Here is a 15,883-nt window from a genome sequence, read left to right as displayed (position 1 = left end):
CCTAGTTGATCAAGGGAAGCCAGTTGATGTATTTTTTTGAGTTTCAGTAAACCTTTTGATACTGTCTCTCACAGTATCCTTCTGGACAAAATGTCCAGCATACAGCTGGATAAACATATCACTTGGTGGGTGAGCAATTAGCTCATGGGTGGAGCATAGATGGTAATAGTGAATGGGTGACATCAGACTGGTGACCTGTCAATAGTGGGGTTCCACAGGGCTCCATCTTAGCCCCTGTGCTCTTCAACATCTTCATCAATGACTTGGACACAGGACTAGAAGGGATACTAAGCAAGTTTACAGATGACACAAAATTCAGAGGAGTTGTTGACTCCCTCAAAGGCAGGGAGGCCCTGCAGAGAGACCTCAACAAATTAGAGGTTTGGGCAATCACCAACTATATGAATTTCAACAAGAGGAAGTGCCGGATTCTGCATCTGGGATGGGGCAACCCTGGATGTATGTACAGACTGGGGAATGAAATGCTGGAAACCAGTGCCACGGAAAAGGGACCTGGGGTTTCTAGTCGACAGCAAGTTGAATACGAATCTGAGTCAGCAGTGCCCTGGCAGCCATGAGGGTCAACCATGTCCTGGGGAGCATCGGGAAAAGCATCGTCAAGTGGTCGAGGGAGGGGATTGTCCTGCTCTGCTCTGCACTGGGGTGGCCTCACCTTGAATATTGTGTGCAGTTTTGGACACCATAATGTAAGATATTAAGCTCTTAGAGAGTGTCTAAAGGAGGGCAACAAAGACGGTGAATGGGCCTTGAAGGGAAGCCATATGAGGAGCGGCTGAGGGCACTTGGTCTGTTCAGCCTGGAGGAGACTGAGGGGAGACCTCATTGCAGTTACAACTTCCTCGTGAGAGGAAGAGGAGGGGTAGGCACTGATCTCTTCTCGATGGAGACCAGTGACAGGACCTGAGGGAATGGCCTGAAGCTGTGTCAGGGAGGTTTAGTTTGAGTATCAGAAAAAGATTCTTCGCCCAGAGGGTGGTTGGGCACTGAAACAGTCTCCCCAGGGAAATTGTCACAGCACCAAGCCTGACAGAATTCAAGAAGCATTTGGACAATACTCTCAGGCACGTGGTGTGACTCCTTTGGATGGTCCTGTGCAGGGCTAAGGGTTGGACTTTATCATCTTTGTATGTCCCTTCCAACTGGGCATATTCTCGGAGTTTGTGGAATATCCTGGAAAATTCTGGCACTGAACTATCTCAGAATTTGGAAAGGAGTAATTTACAGTTTTAGGAACTTACTTCCAAAACTTCTAGCAGAGAGTCTTCTTTCTAGTGCTGCCTCAAGAAGAAGAGAATATATTCTGTTACATTTTTTAACATAAAGAAAAATACTATGTGGATCTGTGGTGGTGACAGAGTGTGGTGTAGACAGAGTACAAAATTGATTCTGTAGTCTTTTTTTTTTCACTGAGAAGGGAAGAGTTTTAGCCAAAGCTAAATTGCCAGTCATTCCCAGAGCAAGTAACCAGTAGAGGAGAAAGCTGTGTGTTAAAAGTGTGATGGTGGGTACCATGCCGAATTGAGCCATCTGTGCAGTTTTTATTATAAAATCCCTCTCTCTATTTTCTCAACTGCAACTGCTCATTTTAGTAAGATAAACATGTAGCATTGACATTTATGCTGAGATAAGTAAAAATCTATGCTGTTCTTTAGTTAAATGATGTGAGAAAAATCAAAAGACCAAGCTTGTAAAGTAATTTCATATGAAGCAAACATGATTGCTATATAATGCCATCAGGAAACCAGGTATAAAAAAACCCACAGACCTAATGGAATGAAATTCCTCAAGAACAATGGACCAGTAGATATTTTGGAAGTAAAGAATATGATATTTCTTTGAGATTCCAATGAACATGAGACTGAAGCCATCCGTGTATGAGGAAATATAATCAAATATCATGTCAACAGCTCCCACCTTTCAAAACAGTATCTGAGACAAATGACTCTAGTTGACCTGAATCTTTTCTGCAGTTCTGGGAATATTTGTGCATTGTGTGAGAAGTTTACGAGAAAGAGAGAGATTCTGGAATAAACTAATGCCTGTCCAAACTTCCAGGGATTTGCCTTCATGCACCTTCAAGGTAATGAAGCATGAGTTCAAAAGGTTAGATTTCATAGAAGGCATGGAAGCCAAAAGGGAAACTTGGCATTTGAAGCTCTGTTTTTTAGAGCTGTTTATATATGAACGGTTCCAAAGAAAATAAACAAAAAACTCCCAATTTAATATTGTGGTGAAGGTTGTCAACAATTGCTGCAGACAAAGAGGTTTCAAACATAGTTTACCTGCATATATTATCAAGTATAAACTGTGGGGTTTTGTTTGTCCTGTCCCCTGGATATGCACAAATATGACTTTTTGGTGAAGCATTCTTCCTGATACAGAGAAAAGTGAGAATAAATCCTTCAACAGATGTAAAAAAATAAATAATTTTCAACAAATCTGAACCTTCTTTATGGAGCTGCAAAAAGATTAAATAAACAGTAATACTTTTCTTGACTTATACATGACTTCCATGAAGCCTAAAGCATAGGGCTGCTATGTGGACAGTTCCAAGTATTCTACCAACAAAATCTGCTCTAATAATGAAGAACCTTTTCAAAGATTCAAATGCTTTCTGTCCTCTCAGGAATTATTTCATTTGCTAGGCAAAGTTTCCTCCCTGCCTTCATAAAGTGTTCATTCCTTCTGCAATATTAATAGGATTCTTCTCTGTCTTCTTTGCAAAATCTGGAAAGAAAGAACATTTCTGCCCTAACCCTTTGTCACCTGAACATTTAGTTAAAAGATTCTCATGTCTCTCAAAAAAACATTAGTTTTGGCAAGTATCCCAGCACACTCAGGAAATCATAAAAGAAAATATCCTACTGCAGACCTCTGTTTACTAAAACTACAAGGGCAAACCTCACAACCTTCTTATTCTTGGTTTTCAGTGTTTTTTACTCTTTCCACTGCTGCTGAGCTATTGTATATGACAAGGTTATACATTTTTGCAGATGCCATAAGCAGAACACACAGAGTTGCTAATTTGATTCAAGTGGAGTCATTCTCTGAGCTAGTCCCCTTAGTCAGCAATATCATCAATGAACCCGAATAAAACCCTGGATTCTGTGTGCTTATTACATTATGTGACTACTAATGCATTGCTGAATGCTCTTGGGAGACAGGTTCTGCAGTCAGTTTGAACTTTATGCTTACTTTTGCTTCATGCTATTGAAGGATGGGTGACAACTAGCATGGAAGACAGTTGACAGATTATTAATATTGTGATTGTGGGTTTGGTTGATGGTAATCTCTATATGAGTCAATAATTTGCCCTGATTGGCCAAAAGGGCTGACTGTATATCCGGGCAGTCAAAAGAAGTGATTGTCTCACTATACTCAGCATTGGTGTTGTCTTACCTGAGGTACTATGTGCAGTTTTGGGCTCCATAGCATAAGAAGGATACAGAAATGTTTGAAAGTGTTCAATGGAGGGCAAGAAGATGCTGAAAGGACTAGAGGGTGTGACTTTTTAGAAGCAACTGAGGATACTTGCTTTGTTCAGCTTAGAAAAGAGGAGGCTGAGGGGTGACCTCATTGCTGTCTACATCTTCTCATGAGGGGGAGTGGAGAGAGGTGCTGAACTCTTCTTTCTTGTGTCCAGTAGTAGAATACAAAGGCATTACTTAAAACTGCATCAGTGGAAGTTCAAACTGGATATTGGGAAAAATTTTTCACTGAGAGGATGGTCTAGCACTTAAACAAGCTCCCCAGGGAAGTAGTCATGGCTCCCAGCCTGTTGGTGTTCAAGAAATGTTAACTTTTAGGTTGCCCTGTCTGGAATCAGGATACCCGGAGGTCCCTTTCACATGAGGATATTCTACAATATTCTAACTTTATTCCAGTAAACAAACCTTTGCTTTGGTAGTGTAGTGATAGCACCATCTCAACCAGAATTGATTGTCCTCCTGAACTAATTGCAAATTTATCTCCATTTCAATTACAAAATCGAGAAGCATAAGTGAACCCATGAAGTATCTTCATATTATCCTTCTATGCAACCTGGTCTGTCAGCCTACTTGAACTTGTCCACAATTGTGCATCATCACTGTCAGCTACATTGGTGTAAATGATTTGTAAATCTATCTGGGTCAGTGGCATAGCTCCTGCATAAAAACAGAATCCATGAGGGCCACAAGCTATCCCATTGTAATATGAAATACGTCTAAACTCTGTAGAGAAACTGCTCTGAAGATTTCTGACTTCCCTCTGTGCATTTCCACTGATACTAAATGGGAACAAATATTGGTCTTTTATAATCACCTGTGAGAATGTCCCATCTTCAGATGGAGGAACTTGAGTGGCAAGTTGTTAGCAAGACTCTTAAGACTGGATAGGCACATTCATAGGCACATAGCATCCTTAGCAGAAGTCAGTAGATGTTTCATTACAACAACTTTTCTTTGGTTGTACTTTCTGCCACAAGGAAGCGTGGTGTGTAAGGAATTAAATTGTTTTGCCATCCCTCCCACCCCCACTTGTCACCTAACTTTTAAAAAAGTTTTTGAACTGCAAGTACAAATTTTTCATTATGCTGAGTCTTCCCTACAGTACAGACTCACACTAATTCCAAGAGACTCAAGGGAATGGTTCCTATAGACTGATCATAACCTCAGGGAATTGGCATATCTGTCTTGCATGTTGCTATGCCCCACAGATGCAATTATCTCACTCCAGCTGCACTGTTTATTGTGACTGTTAATGGAATAATACATGTGCAGAATTACACTTAAATCCAAAAGCAGAGTCACATATAAAAGATCAGAAACATTTACAGATAATTATTGAACTAATCAAAATATATTATTCTGTAGACCTGGAGACCTCACATATGCAATGAATGGTGATACCTTTGTAATATTGCTTGTATAAATAAGGTTTCAGGATCAGGTCCCAACTAACCAGCTTGAAGTGCCAACTCTAGCAGCACGCAGAAGCTGCGATTTAATGAAGTGTCAGTTATAAACTCCCAATTTAAAATGGATTAGGCAGTCAGATTCACAATAAAAATCCCCTCTGGGAAGAATCTTGGCCTATTTAATTCACAGGCATGGAGACAATTAAACTGTAAAATAACTTTACATTGGATAAATTGTTTCTGTGGTATTTTCTCAAAATATTACAAGTTTAATTTTTAAAAACATTTAGATAAATATAAGAACTGGAAAAGTCCCAAAGTATGATTGCAGTATAAAATAAAAAGTATTACATGTCAGTATTCTGCTTTCTGAACAAACTAAAAATATGCAAAATTACCATGCACATCTTTGCCACTTTCTTCTTTACCTTCAACCTTTCTCTTGGCTTTCAAATTTCCTTAGTCCAATTCTTCTACCACCTCTGTTCTCCTCCTCTCTTCCACTGTTCCAGTGATGACCTGCACACATTCCTATGGCATCCACACCTTTGCTACAATAATGGAGTAAGTTAAGTAAATAAGAATTTTTCCCAGCTTTTGGTGAGAGGAGGACAAATTACCTCAATTAATGAAATGTACTGACACTAGTTGTCATAAACAAACACACACATATACATGCACAATTACACATATATGAAGTCAGAACTTCAAAGACAGGAAATTGATTCAAAAACTTTGTGGGACCTGAAGTGCCAAGTTATGTTGCTTTGGCACTTGGGTGTTTCAGATACCTTTACTGGAAAGAAAGAGAAAGAGAAAGAGAAAGAGAAAGAGAAAGAGAAAGAGAAAGAGAAAGAGAAAGAGAAAGAGAAAGAGAAAGAGAAAGAGAAAGAGAAAGAGAAAGAGAAAGAGATAGAAGCCTAAAATGTTTCTCATATTAATGAATATTTCATCATGGCTGGGCTTTGCTAACGAAGATTTGGGAAGGGCTCTACCCACATTTGCTACAAACACGCTGGTGGCTAAAGAGGCCAATGCGAGATAGACAAGTCCGGTTGCAAAAGGCACAGCAGAAAGACTCCTTGGATGGTATTGACAAGACATGATTCTTTCTGCGTTGTCTTTTCTCCTCAAGAGTGATCCTGCGTGCGTTCTCAAAAGCAGAAGCAGTGTTAAAGATAGTGTGTCTCCAGGCCTCCTGATTGGAGGCCAGAGTAGACTAGCGATGAAGATCAGTATGGCCAAGGCTGAGATGTTGTTTCAGGGAGTCCTTATATCTCCTCTTTGGGGCTCCTCTCTTGCAGCAGCCAGTGGCAAGTTCACCATAAAGCAGGATCTTAGGGAGGCGGTGGTCCTTCATCCTGGAGACGTGTCCTGCCCATCGCAGCTGTGTTCTCAGCAACATGGCCTCAATACTCGTAACTGCTGCTTGTTCTAGAACAGACGTATTGGTCACATAATCTGACCAGTGGGTGTTTAGGATTGTACGGAGACAGCGTTGATGGGAGCATTCTAGGAGATGCAGATGGTGGCAGTAGATGACCCATGATTCGGACCCATACAAGAGAGTAGACAGCACAGTGGCTCTGTAAACACTGATCTTTGTACTTTTCTTCAAGCGTTTATTTCGCCAAACTCTTTTATGGAGTTTTCTGAAAGCTCTATATGCCTTTGCTAACCTGTTGTCTATCTCTCTGTCAATCTTACCATCCCAGGAGATGAGGCTACCTAGGTAATTAAACTGCTGGACTGATTTGAGTTCTGATTCGTCAATGGTGATATGGGGATGATGGAAGGCTTCCTGAGGTGCAGGTTGATAGAAGACTTCTGTCTTCTTTAAGCTGATTTCCAGCCCAAAAAGCTCAGCAGCTTCAGCAAAGCAAGATGTTAAATGCTGCAGAGCTACTTCTGTGTGGGCAACGAGGGCAGCGGTGGCAGCATAAAGCAGCTCCCAGACAAGGTGATTTAAGGTCTTAGTATGGGCCTTCAGTCACCTTAGGTTGAGTAGGCTTCCATCAGTACGATATCAAATGTAGATACTATCTTCTTTATTGAGGTCTGCCATGGCCCTTTGGAGCATCATGCTGAAAAAGACTGTGAATAGGGTTGGTGCAAGAACGCAGCCTTGTTTCACACCACTGGGTATTAGAAAGGGCTCAGAAAGTGCATCGGCATATCTGACTTGGCCATGCTGATCCTCACGTAGTAAGATGATCATTTTGAGGAACTTGGGGGGACAACCTAAACGTTCCAAAATCTGCCATAGACCTTTTCTACTCACAATATCGAAAGCCTTGGTGAGGTCAACAAAGGTTACATAGAGACCTTTGTTCTGTTCCCTACACTTCTCTTGCAGTTGTCTGAGAACAAATATCATGTCTGTGGTATTTCTATTGGTTCTGAAACCATGTTGGCTTTCAGGTAGAATTCCTTCTGCTATAGCGAGTATTAGTCTGTTCGAAAGTATTCTTGCCAGGATTTTGCCAGCAATGGAGAGCAGAGTAATACCGTGGTAATTTGAGCAGTCTGATTTATCTCCTTTCCTCTTATACAAAGTGATGATGACTGCGTCACGTAGGTCTGATGGGAGTTTGCTTAGTTCCCAACAGCGCACCACAAACTTGTGAAATTTAGCATGGAGTGCTTGGCTCAAAAACTGCTCTTGGTAATACTCAAAAGAAACTTCCTTGGACAACGTAATTTTCCCTGAAAAATGAACACAGTCCAATTTACTCAAATTAATTTCCCTAATGTGTAAAAACACAAGGAATTTGTTACAGATTAAGTAAAGATTTGGTAATCTCAAGATTTCACATCTTCTTTTTTTTATGTATCATTTATCATGGACTTCTGAGCTGTAGACTTCACAGACTTCAAGACTATCATAGATTACATGGCAAGACATGCAACAGGAATAAGCTCTGTAAAATCTGTGGCATTTGATGTTTTTCACTGCAGACCATCCTTCATCCTGGAAACAAATGTGGATAGATGTCAATACACCTTCACAATACGATATTCAAACAGAATCTTAAAAACACACACATTGTGAATGGATCCACTGTAGGTAGCAATTTCCATATATAATCTTTCAATGAGTTTTCTGTTTCAATTGGCCATCACAAGTGCACTGTTCCCACTTGCAGAAAAAAATCTGATGATGCTTGTTGAATTATTTAAGATACAAGATTTTTAGGAGGTGGGATAATACAGAAGCATCCTGTACAAAACTCCAGTCTTAGAGTGCTATACACAAACAGGTGTGTGTGTGAATTAAATTATTCTGCTTGAAAAGACACCAAGGGCAGTACCAAAAGGCAGCAGATTGAATGAAGTCCAATAGAACAGTAGAAAAAATTAAGATAAAAAGTAAAACAAAGTTAATCTATGGCATTAGTTTTCAAACTATCTGCCTTTTCTGGGCGCTCATTTAGCATATGAAATACCAGGCTCACATCTATCCTTCTCTTCAATAGAGGATCTCCATATGTCTCAAATAGAGGAACTCTATAGGTCTTGTCCCTCAGGTTTCACCAGAGTACTACAGATTACTTTGATTTGAGGGAATATATAGTGAGTTTCTCATTTCTGTCACTGAAGGTGTTCCACTGTGTAGAAAAAACCTCAAATTTAGCAGGATAAGGAGAGTGAAAAAGGGAGCATGATTCTCAGCCTCAATGGAAGAACCCTGGTCTCCAGTTTCTGTTTCATATACTGTTTCGTTTGCCTGATTCACTGGTTTCTTCACGTGAACCACAAAACTGGTTCACCGGTTTAGCTTTTTTTGTACAGCATTGTTGAGCTGTTTTATTGTAGGCAGACTTGACCTCATTAACACCCTCACTGTTTATGTTGGCAAGTGGCTAAAGTTGACTTTTTGTTAAATGCATGGATCTGCTTACTCAAATATAAAAAAAAAAAAAAATGAAAAGAAAAAAAAAGAAAGAAAAGCCAAAGATAAATCCATATATATTATTCATATTAATAAAAAGCAAAGCAATACAATGAATTATCATTGCAGATTGTCTCCAACTAAACATAATGAAAATTACATTTTAGTCTACATTTGTGGTGTCAGTCCTTTATCTGAAAAACCTGTATAAAACTTACCAGAGTTAAAAACTCTATGAACACTGACAGCTTCTGACACTAATGGTTTAAAACTTGATTGCAATAAACAATGAAAAGCTTCTCTGAAAGCCAGGACAATGCATTACAAGCAGTTGTACAGCTTCACAAGCCAGAAAGGATGTCAAAAAGAATTTCCTAAGCCAGAGAGAAGCTATATCTTCCAAATGGAAAGTAATGCTGATGGAAGCTGATGGTTTGTTAGTTGGAAAGAACAATGTGTATCCGTTCATGTAAATTTCTAACATCTACAAAATTTTCAACCTGTACCCCTTAGCCAGTGCTTCTTACAGTATTGTGTTCATGCACAGTATCCTCTAGCTTATGAGGTGTTGAAGGGCAAGGGGAAAAAAACACCCTTATGGACCTAAACTTTTCTAGAATAATGCATTTCTAGAAGAAAATCCTGCAGCTTTAGAATTCTAGTCTTTCCCATCCTTGAAAAACAGGTATCTTAGGGGAAGTTCATGGTTTTAGTCCTTAGTGTTTGAACACTAGCATCACAGAAATCCACACATAGACACAAGCACCATGGCCACGGTCAGGCTGACAAATAACTTGTTAATCAAAACAGGCCAAACATGAGATGACATCAGGTTGTCAGAGCTGGTTTCAGTCAACGTGAGAAGCCTGCAACTTGTGCAGCAGGACCTGATACATTACTAAAATAAATGGGTTCAAAATGCGGCAGGACTTATGATATACAACAGCACAGGCAACATTACAGGCTATGTGGCTACACAGTGAAGAGACACCTGAACTAGCAAAGTCCTACAATAACGAGTGGCAACATTGCAACTGAACTTCTTGCAGACTTCAACAGAGCAGATCTGGACACACATTCACTGGCATTCAGTAGTGGGATGCATTCAGCTGCATGTAGTGCTGCAGTAGATGGATTTACTGTCTCAGATCTCTATTAGCTCAAGCAACTCTGTTCATATGTAGATACAGGTGGGAAAGATTAAATAACTATCAATTTAGGCTTGCCTTCAGACATGCAACTCTTGTTTCTTTTATTAAACTGTGAGAAGAATAGTAAAACAAACCAATTCAGAGGAAATAAAAATGCTCAGAGGAATAATTATAACAACTTTCACCTCAACAGCTGGGTCATTGGTTCAAAATCATTCAAATCACTTGTGACTGAAAGTCATTACCAGTTGACTCCACTCAATGAGCTTGTGCTTCAGGTCAGAGTAATAATTACTGCAGGACTAAAACCACCGTTAGTGGCTCCATTAGCAAGGAGAGACAGAGAAAGTGCAAGAGAAAAGAAGTAGTAGTCTCAGTCTCATTAGTGTTGCTTCCCAGTCAAGAATGAGAGGAGAAGATACTTTGAGGAATACTATACTGCTGAGGCCTGATTTACCTGCCCCAAAAAAGCACCGTTTGCAATACTCCAGGATATGCCACTTGCACTGCATCTGCATCTCCAAAAGGACACAGATCTCCCCTGAATCTTGTTGCATCTACCAATGCTGTGTAGATATGATATATGGCCTTCATTGTCTTGTCTCTAGCACTAGATGTCTGTTTGGGGACAGATGAGTCCTGTCCTTTCCATTCCAATCTCCCTCCAATGCTTCCAAATAGAAACTCCAGCTTCAAAAATTATTGAGTTACTAGTAAATAGAAGTCTTCCTTTTTCCCTGTTTTTGTCTTTGTCAACCAACAGAAAACATACAGATATTGGCAAGTATTGTCACAAAATATGTGTGTATAAATGATGATAACTAGGTATCCAGCAGACATCCACCAGGAGACCTATTTCCCTAAAGATTCCTTGCAGCCTGATATCTGCCACACTGTCTAATACCAGCAATTTACCTATATTTGGGATGGTTATTTTCCTTATAGAAAAGTGATATCTGAGCATTTCAACATCATAGAAATAAACTGAAGAAGCTGAACTGAGGAGCTGCTCTAGGGAGGATAGCCAGGATAGGAGTAAGATTTATGACAGCTCAGTGTGGATGGACATGCTGATGGCTCCCTGGTGCATGAACTAGAGTGTAATATAGCTGAGCTAGAATGTTAAACCCACAGTTCTGTCAAGTGAATGATAGACACAGATGAGGCCAGGTGAAAAAAAAGTACGGATTTACTTGCATCAGAAGAAAGGAAATTCATGCTGGAAAACAAAACCTTTAAGAGATGTGTTTCTTATGTTTTCCAAAGGAACCCTATGAAAATATTAATGACCATGACTCCAGAAAGTTACAAGCAGAGAACTGTGTTTTAAAAACAGTGACAAATGTGTGAATACTGTGTTAAAGAATTATTATAGAACATCTTTCTTTGTAGCAATTTCTGGTAGTTTTTAAAAATACATTTGCATATATGAATGGATTCTTTATACCCAGAAATTATCATAATAACATGTACTCATAATAATATTATGGCCTTATTTACCTTCCATATTTAAAAGATCAGCTGACATGTTCAATTGGGTCTTTTAACATTGTAACAGTTTTTCTAATGGTTGTTATTTTTATTTATCTGTCTCTTTTAAAATATCACTCTCTTAAAAATTTATCTCTCTCTTTAAGCACAGTGTTTTAATCCAATTCAATTCCTTAGATTTTAAGAGAAGGTTATTACAACACATAAAACATATGGTGTCACTTCAGTTCCCAGTATACATAAAATTAGTCAAAACAAAACACTCCCTAATCACTACCGAAACATGTGGTTCAGTCAGTAATTTTTACTCAGAAACATCTTGGGACTAATTTAGCAAGAACAACACAATTTTTTTTTCTCACCTCACTCTTATCTCTGTAGGTCACACAGCAGCAGAAGGCAGAATTGCAAGATGAAGTTCACCCTCTCTCCCTCACTCTGTCCCTCACTTATATTTCATTCAAGGCTGTCTCCACTTCCAAGATAACACTTGCTTTTAGAGATTGGGAAATCTATTTTCAGAATTTATATAGCCTTTTGGAATTACAGAAACATATAAATCTCACTACACTGGTGGAAGCAAAATCTTCACCAGTATAGACATAGTATTGGAAACCTGAGATAATTCCAAAGTCTTCCTCACAATAAAGATTTTTTTCTTCTGTTTCTATTTGAGAAGGGGAAAAAAGCCTATGGGAGCATCTAAGCTTAATGCCTGGCCTTCTGTTAGAACAGGGAGCACATCTGCCTTTCCAGGGAGCAAATTCAAGCACTGAGCTTGGGACCATTAGTGAGTGGCTCACTCTCTACTGGCTCTGTTTTGGGATACTGGGCAACACTGCCTTCGTGACAATGCCCAGGGACATTTTCTCCCAAGATCCCACATTATAGATGACATACACTGGTTTTGCCACCTTCTTTCCATGCAGCCTTCATTCACTCCCCCAGCAGGTGCTGCACTCTCAGGATCATCATGCCCTTAGATTCCCACTGTAAAAATATTGTAACTTCATGTTACTTCAGTTTCCTTGAACTGGAAAAAGCAGACCCAGTAATTATTTCATTTGAGGGTCACAGGAGGGTCATGCTGAATGCAAAGGACTCCTGCAGCCAAGTGCAGCACTAGTTTTAAAAGAAAAACACTACTCCATGCACACGTGTGTATGTTCTATCTACTCATATTTTTTCACAAGGTTTTCTGAGTCAAAAGAATCCATGTTGCTGGGGAAACTGAAATAATGGTGTAATCTTCTGAGAAAGTGTGAAATGTAAAATTAACACCACTGAATTGAATTTAATAACACTGTGCAACATCAGACCTAACCCTAAATCAATATTTAATTTTCTCAGTCATCTTACAGATTAGTTGCAGCCATTATATCCCCAGGGAATACCAACCACCTCAGGGGGGATCAGCCTACTCAAGTAATATTTTTCAGGATCTTCTAGTGGATAAATGTCAAAATATTCTTTAAGAGTGTGTAACCTCAGCTTCCATAAATACTTGATTTTTTATATTCTGGAGACATCCCTTGTGTTCTACAGTAAATACTACAGTTTGCTTTACCCACTTAAGTTCAGTGATACTTATGACACATTATACCTATTATTTCTAAATTTAGACTAAAAAACTCACTTCTGGAAGGCAATAAAAATAATAATAATCACTAATGTGACTGCATAAAAATAAGTTTCTACAACCACTGCTTTTCCAGAAAGCTAATTTCAAATAGAAGTCAGATCTGTACTTTAGAATATTTATAGCAAAAATCTCCTGCTTGAAGTTCTTCCATATTCTATGTCAACCCAATTTTTACATGGAAGCACCTCACAATCACAATCAAAAGGAAATTGCATGGACCACATGATGCACTTTCAAAGCCCTTGCCTAGAAAAAAAAATGTGAAAAGGCTTTGTGGTATGGCAGCAGCAGAGATACCACTCCCTGGATGATGTTCTACAGCTGCAGCGTGCAGACACGGCAGAGAGCAGGGCATCAGCAGATCACAACAGGTATGGTATCATCACCAAATGATCATGCAAGGTTTCTGCCAGGCCCGGGACCCCCCAGTTAACTGCATCAAATATGTAGGGTCCTTGACCTAAGTGTGGTAGCTTGATGCTACGGCTCAGTTCTCTGCTGCCACGCAAGAAGAGGTTCATCCATCGTGACACTTGGTACCCAGGTGAGTATCAAAGAGTCTGTTCAGGCTGTGGCCCAGGGCACAAGTCTTACCTCATAGGTTCCCACACATTTAACAGAATTTTGCTACCACAAAATAAGCCAGTGCTTTAGGCACTCAAATGGACATAAGCTTGGCCACGGTGAGCCCTGCAGCATCCGCAGTTAAACAACTTGATGCTGGGAGTGGAATTTGCACCGCCTATAGCCCTTTTTGAATTTGAACAAAGGTGTTGCTTCCTCAGGGCTTCATAGATTTGTTAAATTATTCTTACACAGGCAAACAGAAACCCTTGTGCAGACTAAATGCTTACTGCTGCAAGGAGCAGTACTTTCACTCAGTAAATAACATCGCAAACTGACAGAACTAAGAATATAGAATTAGGCTATGTCATGACAGAAGATAAATTTTGCAGTTTTCCCTTTGCCAGTAGTGTATTTTGCAAAAGAAACCCTGCTACCTGCCATACAGGTTTGACAAGCAGCAAATTCTTAGGAATTCTCCTTCTCATGTCAGAGAAGAAGCCTTCCCTTTTTAGGTTATATTTGATTTTAACAATCAGTGATTTAGGAACTGTGTGATAGAGATATTTTAAGTCTAGACTTAATATTTGTTTACAAATATATATGTTTCATGAACCAAAAAGTCAGAGATATAACAGAATGCTACAGAGATCATTGATGGACTTATATACAGACTGCACTGTACATACTGGTCTATCTTTAATTGTTTGACAAGCAGATTAGTCCCTTATTTGCATAAGCTATAAAATTACCCTAGAAAAAAGTATTCCAAATTGTCGACAAAAAAAAGATTTTGGTTCTCCATCAGTTTGGCAAGAAAATGAAGAGAGAAATTATAAAGAGCAGATGGTAGAAGAGATACACCAACATGTTGTATGCAGCAGCAAAGGAAGATGGGAATCTTGTAGGAACAACATATGATTTACTTGTTTAAAAATTATAATCAAGGGAGATCTGTAGTTCAATAAATGAGACAATGTGAGCTTCCAGAACTGCGAAATAAGTGGATATTTTTTCTGGGTTTCTTTCTTCTATGGAAAACAGTGAAAAACAATCTGTAGAGTTTACTGCTTTTGACTGCAAGAAGTTATTTAAATTACTTATGCTACATTTACTTTTCATATTCAATATTTAGCAAGCAATCTTTGAGTAACCCTGAGAGTAGCTGCTGATATAGCCACAAGAGAGGGCAAAATTTCTGAGAGTTCCTACAGCCACAGGAGCCAGATACCAAATCTGCAAAGAATTATAGATAATGCACAGAAGTGTGCAGTGAAAAATTTTGAATATTAAGACAAAGGATATCGGGTGTAATTGTTCACATTCAGGTAAGTCTGGGTGGGGGGATATTTCTCTTTCATGTGCCTGAAAAGTTATATCCAAAGTCACTTAAATGTTGGCAACAGCGTAGCCCCAGTGGAATGCGGTCTTCATTTACTGCATATAAATATTACAGATAACGGATTTTTAATAAATATTCATTGTTTGTTCAACCAAATTATTATTTATGGAATTTATTAGATTTTCATGCCTCTAAGAGTTTGCTTTTTTTCCCAGCTATACTGTACTGTATCATGTGTAAGGTAAATGAATAATCTATACAGCTTCAATCTCAAATATTTAAGAATTTGAAAGAAACTTAAAACCACACATTCCCACTATAATAATTTGAACATTAATCAAAGTACATCTTGCAGTGCCTGGGACTACAGTAGTAATGTTGAGTCAAAAAGCACTGAAATTATATCCTATTGTGTGATCCAAGAAAAAATTACTTTCTAATATGGTTTAATTATATTTGCGTTTACAGGTAATTCCTCATCTTTTCTTACATTTTCAAACCCAGAAACAAATAGCACTGCAGAGAAGAGGCAATTTCACAGCACTCAGTACTTACGAAATTAAACTGTTAGAAGTCTATACTCTTCTTAGGTAACGGGCATTAAATGTAGATTTATTATTTGAAAATATATTGCAAACAACTTGAATAAAGAATAACCAAAATTCACCTGTTCTACAGCAGGCATGAAAAACTCCAGATTTCACCAAGACATTGAGGAGGGATGATCACTACAGTAATAACTGTAGTTATTACATGACCTCAGAAATGTTGAGATAGAGATAGATAGATAGATAGACACAAAAAATCCATCACTTTAGGAAAAGGGATATTATCATGCTTTAACACCCATATTAAATAATCAGATACGCAAACTAAACAGATA

The sequence above is a fragment of the Manacus vitellinus genome, unplaced genomic scaffold (genome assembly GCF_001715985.3).
Source record: "Manacus vitellinus isolate BGI_N305 unplaced genomic scaffold, ASM171598v3 scaffold_2_pilon, whole genome shotgun sequence".
NCBI lineage: Eukaryota > Metazoa > Chordata > Aves > Passeriformes > Pipridae > Manacus > Manacus vitellinus.
This window is presented reverse-complemented; position numbering follows the sequence as displayed.